We start from the raw sequence: 14,603 nt of genomic DNA on the forward strand, positions 1-14,603 counted from the left end.
CATACTTTGAATTACAATGTATCACTTTGAATTACAACGTATCCCTTTGGCGGGTTCCTCACGGCTGGAAAGAGGGTGTATTGAATTCTGGAACCAGCAACGAGCCACTGAAAYGTCACGATCCACGTTAACAATCGCAATGAACTCCAAACAATCATTTAGTAATAATATTCCAACCTACAGAATCTAGAGCCATTCACTTGTAAGTAATTATAAATTCATTGCATGGCAAATAAAAGTTACTTTCKTTTATTGAGTTTAATAACTGAAACAAGTGTAGACTTTCAGGACATTTATTTTGCGTTTTTAGCTGCTATGTGCTTGCACGTCAACCATGTCAATGTCAGCCAGGTGCTCATAAATATTGTGTTTTTTACATTCATTGATGAATCACAAAATGACCTCTGTAAACTAGTCTGCTAGCCATTTGTGCATCCTATCGAACCCAAGTGTTTTATGAATGTCAGGAGATGAGCTCACCACTTTCAATGTTGGGGAAAAACYGACAGGTTCCTCTTCCTGGGCCCATGGAATCATCAAGGGTATGTTCGAGAGAAAATAAAGTGGATCTTTTCCAAGACAAAAAGTATTGCAATTAGATGGATGTCCATGTTTATTTGCGTTACTGATGATTGCTAATTTTGCTCAAATAAGAGATGAGTGCCTTTCAAGGAGAATCCATTTGCAGGTATGGAATGAAGGTATTTAAAAGCAGATTRTTTTCTAGAGCAGATGGTCAGGGARGGGGCGGAATATATTACAAATCATTTGTAGACTGCAAATTGACCACAAGAAGATATACTWTTTTACTAATCATAATAATTTCAAACCTTGCTTACATTTGTATAAGATCACATATCTCTCTGGTGCGTGGGAATACTTTGGAATAGATTTCCAWAATKAAAATCACTTGGAGCTGATTTGCTGGTGTTTTTAGTCGTTTATGAACAACAACAAAAAYAAAAAAACATTTTAGTATTATTTATTGCTCATAAAACTTGGATGGCCAAATAAAATCMCCCACGGGCCGAATTCGTCCAGYGGGCCGCCAGTTGGGGAATCCTGCCATAGTCTAACTATGAGATATCCAATGATTTGAAACCTATGCTGCCTCTGAATATAGTTCTTTAAAAACCTGGGGTCATTCTGTTTTTTTTTCTTTCTTTTCTTATTTTTTCTTTAGAATATGAAGCTACTCTGCTGAATGATGTCTCTACTTTGAATCACCTTACGCCTCAGACTCAAGCCACTGATATTGCCTGTCCTTCCAAATCAAAGGCCAAACAAAGGAAAAGCAACTCCTTTTGTATGTTTCTTTGATGTCCTTGCAACTTTCCCTGTGCTGAAATATTCACAACCACAACCAACGTCACATCCGACGTCCACATCACATTCATGTTCGAAAATAAGTGCAGTGAGCACATACAATTTCGATAACMCTGGAAATCTCATGCATGGTTGTTAGATTTGTATGTTGTGTGCATGGACCACAAAATAAAGTGTCTCATTTTCCTAATACAGCACTGTGGTCACAAATGTGGGTTTCAAAAAAGACAGCTTGGGTTTCTGATAATGGACAGTAACAAACAGAGTGTTCTCAGAATCAGTAACAATGCATCACTGTGCCGGAAGACTCTTTGGGGGGAAAAAACCCCCCCATCTTCCGAGTGTCATACAGTAGCCTTTATTATACAGGTATTGCGCTGCCTGATCTAGTGAATTCTGACTGAACCCTACAGGTGCCACCCCTTAGTGATTTTGAGCTAATGCCCTCCATGATACAGATGCTGACCCTGCTGGAGACCAAGGTGAAGACCCAAGCCCTGGACGTTGACCACAAGGGGAGCCAAGTACGACACACCTTCAGACATACAAATTACATTGTACRTTACATTTGAGTCATTCAGCACACACTTATCCAGAGCGACTTTCCGTTGCAATCGATGGAAAAAAACGGTAACAACTCTGCATCGAGCTCCTGTGACAAGGGTTTTGGTTAGATCTGAAATCGACCTCAACCACATCAACCTCTGTGATCCTCCACAACACCCAATCAAAAGCATGCATTTTAAAGGAAAGCTCAACCACAGAATGCTGATGAAGTTGTACATACAGGATGCCTGTCGTACAAGTGATAAGTCTACACATACTCCTGCTACAGTATGTGTGAGCAGTAGCTAAAAGGTGCCGGTAAATGTTTTCTACACAAAATCTGCCAAACGTGTGAATGTTGCATTGGTATTCTATAGTTGACCTTTGTTCCTTATAGTTTGCTTGACAAGAGATTCCTTATACTATGGATTGTATAAGACACTTCTCATATATTGAATGACAAGATAGTTATTATAGTTTGTGTGATGAGGTAATAAGAGACCTCCTCAAACAGCCACATATTTTCCAAAGTTGTGCTGTCGAGTTGAAAACAGACAGTGTTTGGGAGTAGTTCCACTATGTCATTGAAATAGTCATTTACCTACATTTTGCAGTAGCTTGGTGGTAGTTTACCTAAATTCAAATCTTCGTAGTCTTTTCAGTAGTTAGCTACACTGCAACATGGCAAAAAAGTAATTAACTACCTCAACTACCCATGAAATGTTTCGCCAAAGGAATATACGGTATACAGCGCATTCAGAAAGTATTCAGACCCCTTGACTTTTTCCACATTTTGTTACGTTACAGACTTATTGTAAAATTTATTAAATAGTTTTTTTTCTCTCATCTACACACAATACCCCATAATGACAAAGCAAAAACAGGTTTTTCGAAATGTTTGTAGAAAATACTTTATTTACATAAGTATTCAGACCTTTTGCTATGAGACTCGAAGTTGAGCTCAGGTGCATCCTGTTTCCATTGATCATCCTTGAGATGTTTCTACAACTTGATTGGAGTCCACCTGTGGTAAACTTCATTGATTGGACATGATTGGAAGGCACACACGTGTCTATATAAGGTCCCACAGTTGACAGTGCATGTCAGAGCAAAAAGGAATTGTCCGTAGAGCTCCGTGACAGGATTGTGTCGAGGCACAGATCTGGGGAGGGTATCAAAAAATTTCTGCAGCATTGAAGGTCCCCAAGAACACAGTGGCCTCCATCATTCTTAAATGGAAGAAGTTTGGAACCACCAAGACTCTTCCTAGAGCTGGCCGCCCGGCCAAACGTTGGAGAAGGGCCTTGGTCAGGGAGGTGCCAAGAACCCGATAATCACTCTGTGAGAACTATTTGGCCTGAAAGTCAAGCATCACGTATGGAGGAAACCTGGAACCATCCCTACGGTGAAGCATGGTGGTGGCAGCATCATACTGTGGGGATGTTTTCAGTGGCAGGGACTGGGAGACTAGTCAGGATCGAGGGAAAGATGAACGGAGCAGAGAGATCCTCGATGAAAACCTGCTCCAGAGCGCTCAGGAACTCAGACTGGGGCGAGGGTTCAGCTTCCAACAGGACAACAACCCTAAGCACACAGCCAAGACAATGCAGGAGTGGCTTTGGGACAAGTCTCTGAATGTCCTTGAGTGGCCCAGCCAGAGCCCGGACTTAAACCCGATCGAACGTCTCTGGAGAGACCTGAAAATATCTGTGCAGCGATGCTCCACATCCAACCTGACAGAGGTTCAGAGGATCTGCAGAGAAGAATGGGAGAAACTCCCCAAATACAGGTGTGCCAAGCTTGTTGCGTCATACGCAAGAAGACTCAAGGCTGTAATCGCTGCCAATGGTGCTTCAACAAAGTACTGAGTAAAGAGTCTGAATACTTACATAAATGTGATATTTCAGTAAAAAAATATGATTTATACATTTTCTACAATTTCTAAAAACCTGTTTTTGCTTTGTAATTATGGGGTTTTGTGTGTAGATTGATGAGGGGGAAAAAAGCTATTTAATCTATTTTAGATTAAGGCTGTAACGTAACAAAATGGGGAAAAAGTTATTTCAGCCTATCGTATATCTCACACAGTTCTGGAACCACAGAGCTCCAGTCACAACACACATAGGTCTAGTATTCATATATTTATAGAAATACAGCCCCATCTAGGCCTATACAGTGTTCTCATCGCCATGGTGATACAACGGAGCAATGTTTTTGTTGCAATGTCTTTTTTGGTCCTCAGCTAACAGTTTGGTACATTGCACAGACATGGATGGACCGCACTGTATTGAAAGCCATGGAAGCACGAACCTGTGTCTGTGTGATTCACAATATATCTTACGAAGTCAGTGCTTGTCCAATTTAGACTTGAACTTTTCTACATACAGTATAACATAGAAGTTGAGTTGTGGTGGTTGACTCATATTTAAGTCTGTTCTATAGTTTAGTTCACCTCTTTAACCAATGTCACTGAAAAGTATTTTTTTTAAATTCACAGTGGGTTTTTTAACCACTCAGTGGTTTCTGAATGAGTACAGCATGAGTACAGCATGATCTAGGGTGCGAAGAGGAGTTCAACACAACAGGAAGTAAAGGAAGCTGAGCAGACCCAGAGCTCTGAGGGGTGGCAGCCAGGTAAAGAAACCAGGGCCGTATTAAGTGCTGAACCTTATGTTGCAGATAGACATTTAACCAGGAAAAGCCCATTGAGACCCAGAGTCTCTTTTTCAAGGGAGACCTGGCCAAGAAAGCAGCAACAATTATTACATTACATAATTAAAACATACAACAATACAATACAACATGATCCAGCCTAAAAAAAGCATTTACACTCCTCTGTAACAGAGTCTCCCGTCAATATTTTAAATTCGTTCAGTGGCACTAACATATCTAGATGAAGCATGGATTGTAGATTATTCCATGAGTCTGGTGCACAAAAAGAGAAGGCAGTCTTGCCTAATACTGTGAATGTTCTGGGGACTTTTAGTAGCAACCACCTAACATGGTATGGTAACTGCTGGTGGTGAAGGAGACCAGACTACAGAGGTAAAGAGGGAGTTTACCTGCTGGTGGTGAAGGAGACCAGACTACAGAGGTAAAGAGGGAGTTTACCCAGAAGGGCTTTGTAGATGAACACATACAAATGTATCTTTCTGCGCATATAAAGTGAGGTCCAACCTACCACTTGGTACAATGTGCAATGGTGGGTAAGTGACTTGGCATTTGTAATAAAGTGCAAGGATGCATGATTAACAGAGTCCAGTCTCTAAGACAGAGGAGGTTGCATGCATATACAACAAGTCACCATAATCAATTACAGAGAGAAAAGTGGCCTGAACAAGCTTCTTTCTAGCCATAAGCGGGAAGCAAGCCTTATTACGAAAATAAAAACCCAATTTCAATTTAAGCTTTGTCACAAGATCATCCACATGAACTTTAAAGGACAACTTGTCATCCAACCAAATACCTAGGTATTTGTAGGATGACACTTTTTYAATGGTTAATCCACCAGATGTGACAATGCTAACCTTCTATGGCARAGTTCTAGCTCTGGTAAAGGTCWTGAATTGAGTTTTTTGTACATTCAAGACCAGTTTGAGACCACAAAGGGAAGCCTGCAGTGACTRAAAAAGCAGTTAATAGAGCTGCTAAGATTCCCTATTCTGACAGTCATATTCTTTCTACATGATACATTTCTATCTGAACATGCTGTAACAGTACACCCTCCTTAACAGGCAGCCCCAGTWCTCAGTAACCCACTAATCCTCACCTTAGGCCTGACTTTCAATATACACGTGAAGTGAAACCTAATCAAATCACATCTTCAAACTGCCATTTCCAACCGTACAAAGCAGCTGCCAAACAACACCGAAGAGTGGTTTCTTTCACGACTTTGATGTTTTTTTCAATGCAGCAGTAAAGTTTTACAGAGCTGTGTTCATGTGATGCCGGGTGGTTTTCAAACAGAACATCTTTAATTATGCATTCACKTATTATGGTGGCCTGTGTTTTGCAGAGACCTCTGTGGCCAGGAGAAACGTCCAGATGAACTTTGACCTGGTGCTCCAGAACATCCAGCAGTTGAACATCCTGGCTGGGGAGGGAGAGTCCTTCGTCAGGGTCACGTCCAGAGGGGCACAGCTGGCCCAGCAGCACCTCATTCCACTAAGACTCTACAGCAATGGCATCTTCATGTTCAATGGGCCCTTCCGCTCTTACCAGGAAGCCAGCACACAGGTACAGACAGAGACTGTATAGGGAATACTCGCTACACTCTGACTGGCTAGTCAGTACATAGTCTCAGCACCCAGAACCAAATCAGCTACTGTTAAGGCTATTACGAGAGAGTACAACATACCTAGACCAGGCCCTGAAACAGACTAGATAGTTGAACCAGACATGGCTTTAGATACATTTTCACTGAACATTCTTTGATTTCAATGTTTCCATATATTGTCTCTCTCTCAGATTGTAGCTGACAGAATAACTAAGTACAGAAAGCTCCGTTTGGATCTCAGTCCAGTGTGTCTGACACCCTGCCGCTCGTGACTTTACAGCAGTGCATGCAAGACCTGATGGACGGATACTTCCCTTCTGAGCTACAGGACAGGTTTGCAGATGGGGTGCCCTTTCAGGTGTGTGTGTGTGTGTGTGTGTGCTTTGTGTGCACGCGTGAATTTCAAATGTGCTTACGGTAGGAAAACTGACTACATGGACAATGTATTTCCTGTTTGTTATGTGGTGAGTAGTGGCACGTCGTCTTTTGGTGTACACAGGTTCRCGACAGGCGAGAGGAGGAGTTCCAAGAGAGKCGACCGTGGGCGGAGTTCCCTGGGATGGGGCAGGCTGTGGTTGGATGCACAGAGGGGGAGAAATCAACAGACAGCCTAGAACACGCGTACTGTGCCGTCTCCCAGATACCCGGTCGGTCCCCTCTGTATCGCTTCAATTTGTTCCCAAAAACACTTTACACTCTAGTTGAACCAACTGCAGGGGTGGAATCTCAATTGTATTTTTTGGGATTCCTCGAGTCCTCTCTCCYCGCCTCCTCCTGAACATGCATGAGATGGGAAGAAACCTTGGATCTCCTTTGAGGAGGCGAGGAGAGAGGACACAAGGAATCAATGAATTAATTGGATTTCATACTTGAAGTTGGTTGAACTATATGTCACTTGAGATTCACCCCAAGCCTATTTTGCTCTGACTTGAACATTGAGTTCGCCACAGGCAGAACACTGACAATGGACCAATTGCTGAACAGGCTGCCCAAGGTGTTGGTGAAGGCTGGTAGAGTGATTGACATCAGGGACTCAGTGAAAGCCAGTCTGCAGGTGAGACTGAGATCTGTTGCATGTTTCTGCTTATACCTGTAGATGATGAACGCGTGTATACTATATGTTAGTACATGCCTGTGTCTTGTGTTTAGGGCTCTTCTGATGCTCCATCAGCCATGCGGTGACCCTCATAGACACACCAGTGCTACAGGCCTTGAAAGAGAGGTATGCAGGTGTCTAGAACTATGCACAATACTTTCACTTCCACCACTAGGGGGCCTTGTGGGACCTTGTGACAGAGAAGACCCTGAAAGAGGGACACACATTTGCTAATGTGGGTTATGAACCTGTTGTCTCCTACTCTAACTCAGGTTGGAGTTGCATGAGACTGATCCCCCCCCACTAGGCCCGTGATGTCACCACACTGAGGGTGAAGTCAGAGGAGGTCGAGCACACCTACATCATGAAAATGCACTTCTCAGRGACCATAGGTCACCTGCACCAGTATCTGGACAAGCACAGGTGGGTTGGGAGCCATTACCACAAAATGCTGTGCAGAGTATTTTGCCCAGGAAGTCCATCAGGTTCACAGTATTTCATCTTAGTCACAGTGACTTTTGGGTCATGTTAATCTCGGACACCCAGAACTAAAATCTTGCATACCGCAAAAATGGAAGAGGCAAATGGAAAAGGGAGAAGGCAAGGAACTTGTCTGTCGACCCTGCATTAAAAACCAAAATAGGTTCAAGAAAATTGTGATAAATAAAAAAAAGTACACCAGTTTCATTTAAGGACCAAAAAATTGACAGCTGTGCCATACAGATTGCAAAATAGTTGCGAAGAGATTTTCAATGTACCTGGCACATGGTTTATGAATTGATACACAAAACGACACCAGACTCAAAACGTAATAGTTATTCAATTTAAATTATACAAAATTCTTGCAACCAATAGAATAGTATACACACAGTGCCTCCTGAAAGTATTCAGACCCCTTGACTTTTTCCACATTTTGTTACRTTACAGCCTTATTCTAAAATGGAATAAATAAAAAGAATGTACACACAATACCCCATAATGACAAAGCAAAAATAGGTTTTTCTAAAGTTTTGCAAATGTATTAAAAATATAAGTATTCAGACCCTTTGCTATGAGACTCAAAGTTGAGCTGAGGTGCATCCTGTTTCCATTGATCATCCTTGAGATGTTTCTACAACTTGATTGGACTTGATTTGGAAAGGCACACACCTGTCTATATAAGGTCCCACAGTTGACAGTGCATGTCAGAGCAAAAACCAAGCCATGAGGTGGAAGGAATTGTCCGTAGAGCTCCGAGAAAGGATTGTGTCGATGCACATCTGCGGAAGGGTACCAAAACATTTCTGCAGCATTGAAGGTCCCCAAGAACAAAGTGGACTCCATCATTCTTAAATGGAAGAAGTTTGGAAGCACCAAGACTCTTCCTAGAGCTGGCCGCTTGGCCAAACTGAGCAATTGTGGGAGAAGGGCCTTGGTCAGGGAGGTGACCAAGAACCCGATGGTCACTGAAGGAGCTCCAGATATCCTCTGTGGAGATGGGAGAATCTTCCATAAGGACAACCATCTCTGCAGCACTCCACCTATCAGGCCTTTATGGTAGAGTGGCCAGACGGAAGCCACTCCTCAGTAGAAGGCACATGACAGCCCGCTTGGAGTTTGCCAAAAGGCACGTAAAGACTACATGAGAAACAAGATTCTTTGGTCTGATGAAAMCAAGTTTCAACTCTTTGGCATGAATGCCAAGCATCATGTCTGGATGAAATCTGGCACCATCCCTACGGTGAAGCATGCTGGTGGCAGCATCATGCTGTGGGGATGTTTTTCAGCGGCAGGGACTGGGAGACTAGTCAGGACCAAGGGAAAGATGAATAAAGCAAAGTACAGAGAGATCCTTGATGAAAACCTGCTCCAGAGCGCTCAGGACCTCAGACTGGGGCGAAGGTTCACCTTCCAACAGGAAAACGACCCTAAGCACACAGCCAAGACAACGCAGGAGTGGCTTCGGGACAAATCTCTGAATGTCCTTGAGTGCCCAGTCAGAGCCCGGACTTAAACCCGATCGAACATCTCTGGAGAGACCTGAAAAWAGCTGTGCAGCAACGCTCCCCATCCAGCCTGACAGAGCTTGAGAGGATCTGCAGAGAAGAATAGGAGAAAMTCCCCAAATACAGGTGTGCCGTCATACCCAAGAAGACGCAAGAATGTAATTGCTGCCAAAGGTGCTTCAACAAAGTACTGAGTAAAGGGTCTGAATACTTATGTAAATGTAACATGTTTATTTTTCATAAATTAGCAAACATTTCGAAACCTGTTTTTGCTTYGTCATTATGGGGTATTGCGTTTAGATTAATGAGGGGGAAAAAACAATTAAATCAATTTTAGAATAAGGCTGTAACCTAACAAAATGTGGAAAAAGGTCTAGGGGTCCGAAGCCACTGTATATGATGGATACAACCATCCCAGCTCTTCAGATWTTGCTGCGAAGAGACAGAATCATTACATAATTTGTTTTGGTACTGTCCATATGTAGCTTGTTTTTGGTCGCAGGTTCAGGAATTTACCTGGTGTTAACTCTGCAAATAGCACTACTGGGTGATCTGAAAAGTCATTGACAATCGATCAATTGTATAAAATACTGTATATAAATATCTTAGCAAAAATGTTTCTCTTTGATTTACAATCTGTAGAAACTATGAGAATAGAAAGGTTCAGTACTTTTTTGAAACGTCACAGCACAATTGAAAAATATATGGCAAATAGAAATCAAAACTAGATGGTGTTCAAATATTTATATTGGGAGGGGTTGAGGGTAGCTGAATGGTGGGACTAAAAATAACCAAAAAACAAGAAAACTCATGTAAAATATACTGTGTCCATAAAATGTATATACAGTAGGTTCAGAAATTTTGTGAAACATAACAGCACAGTTGAAAATATACAGTACCAGTCAAAAGTTTGGACACACCTACAGTTGAAGTTGAAAGTTTACATGCACCTCATCCAAATACATTTAAACTCAGTTTTCACAATTTCTGACATTTTATCCTAGTAAAAATCCCCTGTTTTAGGTCAGTTAGGATCACCACTTTATTTTAAGACTGTGAAATGTCAGAATAATAGTAGAGAGAATTATTTATTTCAGCTTTTATTTATTTCATCACATTCCCAGTGGGTCAGAAGTTTACATAAACAATTTAAAGGCAATACTAATTGAGTTAAACAATTTAAAGGCAATACTAATTGAGTTAAACAATTTAAAGGCAATACTAATTGAGTGTAACTCAAAAGGCAATACCTTTTGAGTGTAACTCAATTAGTATTGCCTTTAAATTGTTTAACTTGGGCCAAATGGTTCGGGTAGCCTTCCACAAGCTTCCCACAAAAAGTTGGGTGAATTTTGGCCCATTCCTCCCTGACAGAGGTGTAACTGAGTCAGGTTGGTAGGCCTCCTTGCTCACACACGCTTTTTCAGTTCTGCCCACACATTTTCTATAGGGTTGAGATCAGGGCTTTGTGATGGCCACTCTAATACCTTGACTTTGTTGTCCTTAAGCCATTTTGCCTCAACTTTGGAAGAATGCTTGGGGTCATTGTCCATTTGGAAGACCCATTTGCGACAGCTTTAACTTCCTGACTGATGTCTTGAGATGTTGCTTCAATTATTCCACATAATTTCCCTCCTTATAATTCCATCTATTTTGTGAAGTGCACCAGTCTCTTGCAACAGCACTCCCACGACATGATGCTGCCACGGCCTGTGCTTCACAGTTGGGATGGTGTTCTTTCGGCTTGCAAGCTTCCCCTTTTTCCTCCAAAACATAACAATTGTCATTATGGCCAAACAGTTCTATTTTGTTTCATCAGACCAGGGGACATTTCTCCAAAAAGTACGATATTTGTCCCCATGTGCAGTTGCAAATCGTAGTCTGGCTTTTTTATGGGAGGTTTTGGAGCAGTGGCTTCTTTCAGGTTATGTTGATATAGGACTTGTTTTTACTGTGGATATAGATATAATTGTACCTGTTTCTCAGCATCTTCACAAGGTCCTTTGCTGTTGTTCTAGGATTGATTTCACTTTTCACACCAAAGTACGTTCATCTCTAGGAGACGAATGCATCTCTTCCTGAGCGGTATGACGGCTGCGTAGTCCCATGGGGTTTTACTCGCGTACTATTATTTGACAGATGAACGTGTTACCTTCAGCATTTGGAAATTGCTCCCAGGGTGAACCAGACTTGTGGAGGTCTCATTTGTTTCTGAGGTCTGGCTGATTTCTTTTGATTTTCCCACGATGTCAAGCAAAGAGGCACTGAGTTTGTGTGTGCCAAGTGTGTGCAATGCTGTAATCAACGCAAAAGGGTCTTTGAAGAAATTAAATATATTTGATTTGTTTAAACACTTTTTCATTACATGATCATATGTGATTCATAGTTGATGTCTTCACTATTATTCTGCAATGTAAAAAAAAATAGTAAAAATAAGAAACCCTTGAATGAGTAAAGTGTCCACAATTTCGACTGGTAATATGTGTGTATATATATGTATATAATACAGTATATCACAAAAGTGAGTACACCCCTCACATTTTTGTAAATATTTGAGTATATCTTTTCATGTGACAACACTGAAGAAAGGACACTTTGCTACAATGTAAAGTAGTGATGTACAGCTTGTATAACAGTGTAAATTTGCTGTCCTCAAAATAACTCAACACAGCAGCCATTAATGTCTAAACCCGCTGGCAACAAAAGTGAGTACCCCCTAAGTGAAAATGTCCAAATTGGGCCCAAAGTGTCAATATTTGTGGCCACCATCAATTTTCCAGCACTGCCTTAACCCTCTTGGGCATGGAGTTCACCAGACGCTTCACAGGTTGCCACTGGAGTCCTCTTCCACTCCTCCATGACGACATCACGGAGCTGGTGGATGTTAGAGACCTTGCCATCTCCTCCACCTTCCCATTTTGAGGATGCCCACAGATGCTCAATAGGTTTAGGTCTGGAGACATGCTGGGCCAGTCCCATCACCTTTACCCTCAGCTTCTTTAGCAAGGCAGTGGTCGTCTTGGAGCGTGTGTTTGGGGTCGTTATCATGTTGGCAATACTGCCCTGCGGCCAGTCTCCGAAGGAGGGATCATGCTCTGCTTCAGTATGTCACAGTACACTGTTGCATTCATTCGGTTCCCTCCAATGAACTGTAGCTCCAGTGCCGGCAGCACTCATGCAGCCCCAGACCATGACACTCCCACCACCATGCTTGACTGTAGGCAAGACACACTGTCTTTGTACTCCTCACCTGGTGCCGCACACACACGCTTGACACCATCTGAACCAAATAAGTTTATCTTGGCTCATCAGACCACAGGACATGGTTCCAGTAATCCATGTCCTTAGTCTGCTTGCTTCAGCAAACTGTTTGCGGGCTTTCTTGGCATCATCTTTAGAAGAGGCTTCCTTCTGGGACGACAGCCATGCAGACCAATTTGATGCAGTGTACTGCGTATGTCTGAGCACTGACAGGCTGACCCCCCACCCCTTCAACCTTGCAGCAATGCTGGCAGCACTCATACGTCTATTTCCCAAAGAAAAACCTCTGGATATGAACGCTGACACGTGCACTCAACTTCTTTGTCGACCATTGGCGAGGCCTGTTCTGAGTGGACCTGTCCAGTTAAACCGCTGTATGGTCTTGGCCACCGTGCTGCAGCTCAGTTTCAGGGGTCTTGGCATCTTCTTATAGCCCAGGCATCTTTATGTAGAACGCAAACAATTCTTTTTTTCAGATCCTCAGAGAGTTCTTTTGCCATGAGGTGCCATGTTGAACTTACAGTGACCAGTCAGTATGAGGGAGTGTGAGAGGATGACACCAAAGTTAACACACCTGCTCCCCATTCACACTGACACCTTGTAACACTAATGAGTCACATGACATGAGGGAAAATGGCTAATTGGGCCCAATTTGGACATTTTCACTTAGGGGTGTACTCACTTTTGTTGCCAGCGGTTTAGACATTAATGGCTGTGTGTTGAGTGTATTTTGAGGGACAGCAAATTTACACTGTTATACAAGCTGCTACACTCACTACTTTACATTGTAGCAAAGTGTCATTTCTTCAGTGTTGTCACATTGAAAAATATACTCAAATATTTACAAAAATGTGAGGGGTGTACTCACTTTTGTGATATACTGTAATAATATATCTATTATATTATATGTATAAAGTAAATGCAGACAATTACATTGATTGTGGCTTCTATTTGCAATATTAAAGCTGATCCACCTCCTACATTGAAAAAAATGTAATTCTCGGGGGAGGAGACGTGCTAGAAAATGTACCAACGAGGCTCGTGAAGTATCCACTCCTCTAAAATGGGGAATTGCGATTTGTCCAAATGATCAGTGACAATCTGCATACCAGAACTAAGTCGCATCCCAGTCGGTTTGACATGTTATGAAAGCCCAGTCCTGTGCCATCACTATCAACTCTCTCCCCCCTCACAATTTCAGATGGACTGATGCCCCAGCATATGACACCAGTGTGTTCCCACAGCACTGGTACAGTGAGGACTCTCAGACACTCCTCTCCTGTGGGCTCACTCCCAATGCTGCTCTGAACTAAGCCAGGCCCACCTCAATGACAGAACAACAATCGCCCTGTCGCTCTCCTCATGGTTATGAAATACTGTATTTACTTTCATAAGCATGTATATTCAGATCTGAAAGGGATGTCACACTAGGGGGTGCCAACACTTACATACAGAACTCTTTTCTTCAGGATCATGACATGGGAAAAATCCTAATTTCCATAGGAATACTTGCATAATTATTGATGCGGATGCAGAAAATTCACCTTGAACCATKACTGCTTACAAAAGGTAGAGTTAACGAAATAACGGTGCACGAGAAGCACCGCAGATATTGCAATGAGCAAGATGCAAGACGGCAGGGCGGGGTAGCCTAGTGGTTAGAGCGTTGGACYGAAAGGTTGCAAGTTCGAATCCCCGAGCTGACAAGGTACAAATCTGTCGTTCTGCCCCTGAACAAGGCAGTTAACCCACTGTTCCTAGGCCGTCATTGAAAATAAGAATTTGTTCTTAACTGACTTGCCTAGTTAAATAAAGGTAAATAATAAAATAGACTTCGCTCTGTCACACAGTATCTGCACATGGCCATGGGTTTGCTTCTCTCTCTCTCTATCGGTAAGCCGAGGATCAAAACTAGCAATATCTATTGTAGCTAAGAAGCGCGAGAGAGCAGAATCGTTCATGTGGTACAGGATCAAAACAGCAGATATCTTATGTGTAGCTAAGGGACAAAACAGCAGAGATCTATATGTAGCGTAAAGGATAAACAGCAGAGATCTTATTGTAGCCAAGGATCAAAACAGCAGAATCTATGTGTAGCTAAGGATCAAAACAG

At 42.3% G+C, this 14,603-nt stretch overlaps 1 pseudogene; it reads left to right on the forward strand.

Moving 5' to 3' along the window:
• The first annotated feature begins 1,775 nt into the window (after positions 1-1,775).
• Positions 1,776-13,841, forward strand: LOC111964683 (UBX domain-containing protein 11-like; annotated as a pseudogene).
• The last annotated feature ends 762 nt before the right edge of the window (positions 13,842-14,603 follow it).

Source organism: Salvelinus sp. IW2-2015, linkage group LG6.1 (assembly GCF_002910315.2).
Source record: "Salvelinus sp. IW2-2015 linkage group LG6.1, ASM291031v2, whole genome shotgun sequence".
Lineage (NCBI taxonomy): Eukaryota > Metazoa > Chordata > Actinopteri > Salmoniformes > Salmonidae > Salvelinus > Salvelinus sp. IW2-2015.